Genomic DNA, 9137 nt, shown 5'->3' on the forward strand with positions numbered 1-9137 from the left:
CTCAGCACTCATTGGACTGCACACATCAAAAATGTATTACTTCCAACAAGTTGCTTTCTAGTTCCATTTTACTGAAACCGAGGCTTTCAGTCATCTTGCCCATGTGGTATGATTTGCATGTCTCAAGTGATTCAAAATCAAGTGAGTCCAAACGGTCCATTTGCATGGAGTTTATTCATGCATATACACCAATAGACATGGTTCGCATGTCTCAAACTTTTCAAAAACGAGTGAGCCCAAAGATCCATCAACATGGAGCTTCTTCATGCGTTTTATACCGATATGACTTACGTGGTAGTGCCACAAGTAGGTGGTACTATCTTATATCTTTTGGCATGAACATGTGTATCACTACGATCGAGATTCTATAAACCATTCATTATAGGTGCAAGACCATTGAAGGTATTATTCAAATAAACAGAGTAACCATTATTCTCCTTAAATGAATAACCGTATTGCGATAGACATAATCCAATCATGTCTATGCTCAACGCAAACACCAATCTCGATGGCAGAGGGAGCGTGCGATGCTTGATCATATCAACATTGGAAACACTTCCAACACATATCGTCAGCTCACCTTTAGCTAGTCCCCGTTTATTCTGTAGCTTTTATTTCGAGTCACTAACACTTAGCAACCGAATCGGTATCTAATACCCTGGTGCTACTAGGAGTACTAGTAAAGTACACATCAACACAATGTATATCCTATATACTTCTATCGACCTTGCCAGCCTTCTCATCTACCAAGTATCTAGGGTAATCCCGCTCGAGTGGCTGTTCCCCTTATTACAGAAGCACCTAGTCTCGGGTTTGGGTTCAACCTTGGGTTTCTTCACTAGAGCAGCAGCTGAATTGCTGTTTCATGAAGTATCCCTTCGTTCCCTTGCCCTTCTTGAAACTAGTGGTTTCACCAACCATCAACAATTGATGCTCCTTCTTGATTTCTACTTTCGCGGTGTCAAACATCGCGAATATCTCAAGGATCATCATATATGTCCCTGATATATTATAGTTCATCACGAAGCTCTAGTAGCTTGGTGGTAATGACTTCGGAGAAACATCACCATCTCATCTGGAAGATCAACTCCCACTTGATTCAAGCGATTGTTTTACTCAGACAATCTGAGCACAAGCTCAACAATTGAGCTTTTCTCCTTAGTTTGTAGGCTAAGAAAATCGTCGGAGGTCTTATACCTCTTGACGTGGGCACGAGCCTGAAATCCCAATTTCAGCCCTCGAAACATCTCATATGTTTCGCGACGTTTCAAAACATCTTTGGTGCCTCAATTCTAAACCATTTAACTGAACTATCACGTAGTTATCAAGACGTGTATGTCAGATGTTCGCAACATCCACAGACGACGTTCGAGGTTCAACACACCGAGCGGTGCATTAAGGACATAAGCCTTCTAAGAAGCAATGAGGACAATCCTCAGTTTACGGACCTAGTCCGCATAATTGCTACTATCAACTTTCAACTAATTTTTCTCTAGGAACATATCTAAACAGTAGAACTATAGCATGAGCTACAACATAATTTGCAAAATCCTTTTGACTATGTTCAGAATAATTAAGTTCATCTTATGAACTCCCACTTAGATAGACATCCCTCTAGTCATCTAAGTGATTACATGATCCGAGTCAACTAGGCCGTGTCCGATCTGTGCGTGAGACGGACTAGTCAACGTCGGTGAACATCTTCATGTTGATCGTATCTTCTATACGACTCATGCTCGACCTTTCGGTCTTCTGTGTTCCGAGGCCATGTCTGTACATGCTAGGCTCGTCAAGTTAACCCTAAGTGTTTTTGCTGTGTAAAACTGTCTTACACCCGTTGTATGTGAACGTAAGGATCTATCACACCCGATTAACACGTGGTGCTTCGAAACGACGAACTGTAGGAACGGTGCACAGTTAGGGGAGAACACTTCTTGAAATTTTAATGAGGATCATCTTATTTACTACCGTCGTTCTAAGCAAATAAGATGTATAAACATGATAAACATCACATGCAATCAAATAGTGACATGATATGGCCAATATCATGTAGCTCCTTTGATCTCCATCTTGGGGCTCCATGATCATCTATTACAAGAACATGATCAATCTCATACATTACATATATCATTCATCACATCCTTTTGGCCATATCACATCACATAGCATACCCTGCAAAAACAAGTTAGACGTCCTCTAATTGTTGTTTGCATGTTTTACGTGGCTGCTATGGGTTTCTAGCAAGAACATTTCTTACCTACGCAAAAACCACAACGTGATATGCCAATTGCTATTTACCCTTCATAAGGACCCTTTTCATCGAATCCGATCCGACTAAAGTAGGAGAGACAGACACCCGCTAGCCACCTTATGCAACTAGTGCATGTTTGTCGGTGGAACCGGTCTCACGTAAGAGTACGTGTAAGGTTGGTCCGGGCCGCTTCATCCCACAATACCGTCGAATCAAGATAAGACTAGTAACGGCAAGCATATTGAACAAAATCAACGCCCACAACTACTTTGTGTTCTACTCGTGCATAGAATCTACGCATAGACCTAGCTCATGATGCCACTGTTGGGGAACGTAGCATAAATTCAAAATTTTCCTACGTGTCACCAAGATCTATCTATGGAGAGACTAGCAACGAAGGGAAGGAGAGTGCATCTACATACCCTTGTAGATCGCTAAGCGGAAGCGTTCAAGTGAACGGGGTTGATGGAGTCGTACTCGTCGTGATTCAAATCACCGATGATCAAGTGCCGAACGCACGGCACCTCCGCGTTCAACACACGTACGGAACAGATGACGTCTCCTCCTTTCTTGATCCAGCAAGGGGGGAGGAGAGGTTGATAAAGATCCAGCAGCACGACGGCGTGGTGGTGGATGCAGGGCGTCACAGTAGCAGGGCTTCGCCTATACTACGAGAGAGAGACGTAACGGGGAGAGAGGGAGGCGCCAGGGGCTATTGTATCAAGTCCCTCCTCTCCCCCACTATATATAGGAGGGCCAAGGGGGGTGGTGCGCCAGCCTAGGAGATCCAATCTCCTAGGTGCGGCGGCCAAGGGGAGGTTTCCCTCCCCCCCCCCCAAGGCACCTAGAGGTGCCTTCCACCATTGGAACTCTTCCCTTAAGTGGAACCCTAGGCGCATGGGCTTTTGGGGCTGGTGCCCTTGGCCTATGCAGGCCAAGGCGCACCCCCTACAGCCCATGTGGCCCACCGGGACAGGTGGCCCCACCCGGTGGACCCCCGGGACCCCTCCGGTGGTCCCGGTACAATACCGATAACCCCGAAACTTGTCCCGATGGCCGAAACAGCACTTCCTATATATAATTCTTTACCTCCGGACCATTCCGGAACTCCTCGTGACGTCCGGGATCTCATCCGGGACTCCGAAAAATATTCGGGTTACTGCATACACATATCTTCATAACCCTAGCGTCACCGAACCTTAAGTGTGTAGACCCTACGGGTTCGGGAGACATGCAGACATGACCGAGACGTTCTACGGTCAATAACCAACAGCGGGATCTGGATACCCATGATGGCTCCCACATGTTCCACGATGATCTCATCGGATGAACCACGATGTCAAGGACTTAATCAATCCCGTATACAATTCCCTTTGTCTATCGGTATGTTACTTGCCCGAGATTCGATCGTCGGTATCCAATACCTAGTTCAATCTCGTTACCGGCAAGTCCCTTTACTCGTTCCGTAACACATCATCCCGTGATCAACTCCTTGGTCACATTGCGCATATGATGATGTCCTACCGAGTGGGCCCAGAGATACCTCTCCGCTTACACGGAGTGACACATCCCAGTCTCGATTCGTGCCAACCCAACAGACACTTTCGGAGATACCTTTAGTGCACCTTTATAGTCACCCAGTTACGTTGTGACGTTTGATACACCCAAAGCATTCCTACGGTATCCGGGAGTTGCATAATCTCATGGTCTAAGGAAATGATACTTGACATTAGAAAAGCTTTAGCATACGAACTACACGATCTTTGTGCTAGGCTTAGGATTGGGTCTTGTCCATCACATCATTCTCCTAATGATGTGATCCCGTTATCAACGACATTCAATGTCCATGGTTAGGAAACCGTAACCATCTATTGATCAACGAGCTAGTCAACTAGAGGCTTACTAGGGACATGGTGTTGTCTATGTATCCACACATGTATCTGAGTTTCCTATCAATACAATTATAGCATGGATAATAAACGATTATCATGAACAAGGAAATATAATAATAACCAATTTATTATTGCCTCTAGGGCATATTTCCAACAAAGGTGTGGTCAGGTGACTTATAAGTCAGGTGACAACCAAACAGACGTGACTTATAAGTCACTGGTTTTAAGTCACCTGACTTATAAGTCAGGTGACTTATTGGAACCAAACAGGCCCTAAGGCTGGTTGTAATGGGGAGTATCATATACTAGTATCATGCATATGATACTAGTGTGTGATACTACCTCCCTAATGCATAATATTATATATTAGTATCATGTAGTACTATATTTATTGTCATGCATGACACAAAGCAGCATAGCATTTATTATGATACGGTATCATGATATGATACTTCACCATCTCTTTCTTCATTTAATGCCATGACACCTCATCAAAATTGCCTAGTTGGCATGCATGATACTAGCTATGATACTACCATTACGACCAGCCTAAGGGAATGAAGGGAGTATCATATATGACCATATTTATTGCCATGCATGACACAAGGTAGCATAGCATTTAATATGATATGGTATCTACCTATGTTACTCTAATCCTCTCTCTCTTATTTAATTGTGTGTCACATAAGCATGTTTACTAGTCCCAAATGCATGTTACCAGTTATGTTACCCCCACTATGGCCAGCCTTAGGATAGGAAGGAGAATGATGCGTCTAGTCTCCGACCAAGCCTTCCCCCGCTACACCCTCCATCCCCGCCCTCTGCCCCCGGTGCAGCTACGGGGCCAAGTCACCCCTTGCTCACCGTGGCCGCCGCCAAGTAGACTCCGGGCAGCGACGGCGATGACGAGGTAGGCCAGCCAACCGCACCACATACAGACATGCCCTCTTTGTGCTGTCCCCCCAAAAGCGCTGCCACCGACCAATTTGTCGCTGCCACACGTTCGGAATACAGTGGGTCTTCAGTCCCAGATTACATATTTTTCTAAAGAGGAATAATCTGAGCAAACGTAGGTCAACAGATGCGAGCCGGGCTTATAGATAATTCTTGGAGTTAACTATAGCTGATAGTCCGGAAAGAGATTCTCGTTATTGGTTGCATAGCTAGATGTTGAGCCTGCACCTGCATCTTGGATTTAACTACTGTATTTCTCGGGCTTATCTGAATATAGACTTATTATTCTGAAATATAGTGGGTGTTTCAGAAACCCTTTGTAAGCTTCATTGCTACCGCTTCTCATGATCAAAATACAAGACATGCACTGTATGTGCATCAGTGCATTATTCTTAAATTCAAGAAATGTTACCATCCATATCATTTTGAAAGTTTCAGAATATCTAAATTTTCTCCCAGAAGATACCTTGGTAAAGTAAAATAAAATAGAGATTCAACAGCATGCAGCTATTTTACAAGCAGAATACTGAAGTCGAATATTGTTTATAATACAAATATGGAATATGAAAGCATAGGGGGACCTGTCATCACAGTTGCATAAAGCACCCATCAGTGCTAGAAGTGGTTGGATGTGCACAAAAAGATTAGCATATACGGATTACCTTTTTTTTTTGCGGGGAAAGATTAGCATATGTACTTGACTTGCAGGTTCTTTGTCTGGTTCTTGATGGCTTTAATAACAAGTTAGAATTCCCCCTCAACGAGCCGAGCATGTGCTTGACTTGCAGGTTCTCTGTCTGGTTCTTGATGACTTTAATAACAAGCTTAGCATACACAGCTCATCAAGCCATGACACTGCTTTTTATTTGATGTTTTCAGAATTCAGATCCTGCAGCGCACAAGGAGGCCACCACAAGTCCAAATCTAACCAGCTCTACATCTACAAGCCAGGTGCATCGCGCTTTGGTTTTGTTCCTAGTGCTCCTGTGATGTTCATAGGACACGGGTGAATATTTGAACTTTTAATGTCACCAAATATGAACCAAATTATCTTCTGTATTCATGGCCTCGATTTTAATTAAGCAACATCCAAAGCGTTGCCATCTTGAGCTGTTTGGCTTCGATTGCCAGCGTTAGCCAAGTAAAAATTGATTTATTTGTTTGATCAGATGTTGCCTTCACCGACGAAATAAGATGTGAAGTTTGGTTGTATCTTTTGGGGTTGGCAACACATGCACTGTGTCTGCATATGCGTAAATTCTTAAAATATATCTATCCATATCATTTCCAAAGCTGTACAGTTTCTAATTCTCCTACCAGAGGAAACTTGAGAGACAGGGCGAAACCTAACGCGCCGCCAGCCCAGCCCCCTCACTTCCCCACCTTCCCCTCGCCGCCGCCAGGGCACGCCGCCGGGCGAACGCGGCGGCGAAGATCTCCTTCCTCCTCGCCTGATCTGCTGCGGCGCGGGCGCGGCACCTTGGCGGGGACGCCTCGTTTTGGCGCAGGGCGTGGTGGTGGGGCTGCGTACGGTCGCGCTGGTGGCGGGATTGGACGGCGGCTCTGCGGCGGCTGCGTGGCGGCGTGGTGCGGGGCGGGGCGGCCAGGCCCAGCAAGCAGGCGGCGGCGTACGGCGGGATGTCCAGCGGCGGCGGCATCCGATCTGGGCTCAGATGGGCTTCGGCGGGCCGTGCATGCTGCTGGCTTGTCTTCCATGCTCCGTCAATGGCAAACTGCTCCTGGGCTCAACCCGCAACACGAGTACGTCGGGGACTCCGGCCCTCGGCGTGGCGGTGGTGGCTACTTCCTTCGCCGGAGGTGGTCGGCTAGCTGGTTGTGGCATCACACATCCAGTCCCAGCGCCGAGTGGGAGACGATGCTGTCGGTGAAAACCGTGCTATGACTTCGGTCAGGGCGGGCGATGGCGGCATTTTCGCGTCGTTATCTTGATGAAGACATCGCCACTGTAGCTACCGTCGACTCGCTTGCGCTGCTCCGGGTGAAAACCTAGACCCGGGGTTCCCGGATCGAACGATGGCGACACTTTAGGCGTCGTTCTCCCTCATGGGGGCATTGTTTTTGGAGCAGCGGCTGGATGGAGGAGACAAGTGGTGGAGCGGTTTTTCATTTACCACATCAAAGATGGCGGATCTCGGCGGCGTGGTGCAATGGAGATTCGGTGTCCGATGCAAGGAGATGGACTCGCGCAGGAGGAGGACGCTGTCTGGCGTCATGGTGGCGTCGATGGCAGAGAGGCCTAGCAAGGTCGGTGCGTTAGTTTTTGCTCTGAAGATGGATTGGTGGAAGATGGCGGCGACAGCACATGAGAGTGCGTCAGACCGGTGTATACCCCAAACCCAGTATGTGGCTTGGTTGGGGCCTCCGGCATTAGATGTTAGGAATATTTGCGATGTTTGTTTGGTATTAGGCTCGGACTATCGGCACAAGGCGGAAACAGCTCAAGTTACGAAAGAGGCCCGAGAAGAGAATCCCACATGGTGGAGGGATGAGAGGGGGTACTTTACCATGGACTATGGATCCCCCCCCCCTCCCCTCCCCTTTGATGAGTAGTCTTCATAAAACTACTTGACCGAGTTTTAGCTTCCTACCCCTCCCACTTGCCATCTCATGGGTAGCTCTGGTCATTTGAGAAGAACCCCTGGATTATACACCAGCTCTAGAGTCGAGTCTACGAAGTCATGAGTGACTTAGACTGACACCCAGGGAAGGACCTGAAGAGTGTACCGAGAAGACGCATTCGACTAGGACATCATCATGTCAACTTTGTTGGTGTATCACAACCTTCGCTATAATGCCATCATACACACCCCCGTAATCGTATTCACGACCACGCTATTAAGGACACCCCTTAGTAAAAAGTTGTTTTCACTAAAACAACATAAGTCTCTTGGGGGATTTTCGTAGCTAGACTCGGAAACTCAGATGTGATGTAATGATGTATGGTTTGTGAGTAATTCATGCTCATTTTATTTAAATAAGATGTGATGTAATGACATTTTGCGCAGCTTATGAAGGTTGTTTTGTTGTTGTCGGTTTCATGGAAATGACTATTTTCCCAGTATGAACTCCAAATCAACAAAATGAAAATGAGAGAGAGTGCAAATATACAAGTTCTATCCATGATTAATCACTTGAGTTGATGGCCAGTTGCCGGCAGCCAAAGTAAACTTGTACCATAACACATTATGAACGACAATTATATGGCTACAATATGATATCTCCAGGTTTTAATCACACTATTAAGTATATATATCAACTTGGCAAGGTTACAACAAAAAGTATAAGGTGTAATTTGTTGGAAAATGTAGTAGAAAACAAAAAATTTATAAGATCATGAGCCCATGAACACTATTAAGATGCATAATAGGTTTAGATCAGATCGTTACCAACCTCGAGTTACAGTGGAAGAACACTTGGTGTAGATCGCTGATGAAGTCCCTCGAACCGTTCACAAATGATCCCTCGAACCAAAGATCGAAAGCATGGACTCTCTACGGATTGCAGGCATTCAGGCTTCACGATCCCGCAGCGCTTCACCGTACAGAGCTAATCGTCGTCGGAGAATTAGACGAGGGAGAAGAGAACCTCACGGCGCTTCTCTATTATGAGGATTAGACATAACTAGAACTTGTGTCCCGAAACTATTCTGAGAATATTTTCTCATAACTCTCACTCCACTAACACTCAAAAGATCGTTATTCCCTTAAGCATGTGACCCTGTAGGTTCAGTAAAATATAGATATGAAGGAAACTCCCTTTCGCTCAATGATCAATAATGTAACCGTGGACATTCATATTGAAACCTATGAATACACGGATGATGTGCGAGTGAACCTTTGGTTATCATATGCTATTCCCTTTGCTTCACGACGCTTTATAAATCCCGGGGTGAGATGTATCGGTATTCTCTTGAGTCATTCTCATGCTCACTATACTAGTCTACTCATTATCAGTTTTGTTCTTCTTTCTCGTTGACATGTTCCGGCATCGTTGTTACCTAGTCACCTGTGTCTGACCAA

This window comes from Triticum urartu, chromosome 7A (genome assembly GCF_056163025.1).
Source record: "Triticum urartu cultivar PI428250 chromosome 7A, HENAU_Tu73, whole genome shotgun sequence".
Lineage (NCBI taxonomy): Eukaryota > Viridiplantae > Streptophyta > Magnoliopsida > Poales > Poaceae > Triticum > Triticum urartu.